The 773-nt window shown below is 39.8% G+C and overlaps 1 pseudogene; it reads right to left on the bottom strand.

The window, feature by feature from the left end:
* Nucleotides 1–255: 255 nt before the first annotated feature.
* LOC136638080 (5S ribosomal RNA) lies at nt 256–370 on the bottom strand (annotated as a pseudogene).
* Nucleotides 371–773: the final 403 nt, after the last annotated feature.

Consider the following 773-nt stretch of genomic DNA (forward strand, 5'->3'; position numbering starts at 1 on the left):
AATCCACACTACCACTTTTGGATTTAACAATTTGATTCAAGCCTCCATGAGTCCTTAGGTTTAAGGCTGCAATCCTATATACATTTATCTGGAAGTAAGTCCCATTGAACCTCTAGGGCTTAGTTCAGAGTAGACATGCATGGGATTGCATTGTAAGGCATACAGTATTCCCAAATAACCGAAGATTTTGGTTAATAATTTCACTGAGCAGATAATTTTGGTTGGCAACCTTCAGTCTCGAAAGACTATGGTATAAGCCTACAGCACCTAGTATTCCCAGGCGGTCTCCCATCCAAGTACTAACCAGGCCTGACCCTGCTTAGCTTCCAAGATCAGACGAGATCGGGCATGTGCAGGGTAAGCTGTCAGAAATATATTAGATGCCAACTACTCCAAGTTGTTTCCACTTGTAACTCTTCCCCCAACAACAGCTACTCTATCCAAAATATCCCAGTTCTCAAAGTCCATTCTGTTGGCCTCTGGAAGTCAGATTTTTTTCTTGCTGAATTACCTCAATTGCAATAATTTTGTTTTCTAGACACACGTGCACGCACTTAGCTTGAGATAATGATTTTGTTCCCCTCTTCAGTAATTCAGTTGTAAAAACAACTCGGTATCACCTTACCATTCTGTGAATGTAATTTATGCTGTTTATAGTTACTATCAATCTTACTGGATTTTTTTTCCATACCACATTTTAACACAAATGGGGATGATAAAAGCTGCTCCTCTTGGACTCACCTGGACAAAACAAATACAGTTAGACCTCAGTA

The sequence above is a fragment of the Tiliqua scincoides genome, chromosome 1, assembly GCF_035046505.1.
Source record: "Tiliqua scincoides isolate rTilSci1 chromosome 1, rTilSci1.hap2, whole genome shotgun sequence".
Taxonomy (NCBI): domain Eukaryota; kingdom Metazoa; phylum Chordata; class Lepidosauria; order Squamata; family Scincidae; genus Tiliqua; species Tiliqua scincoides.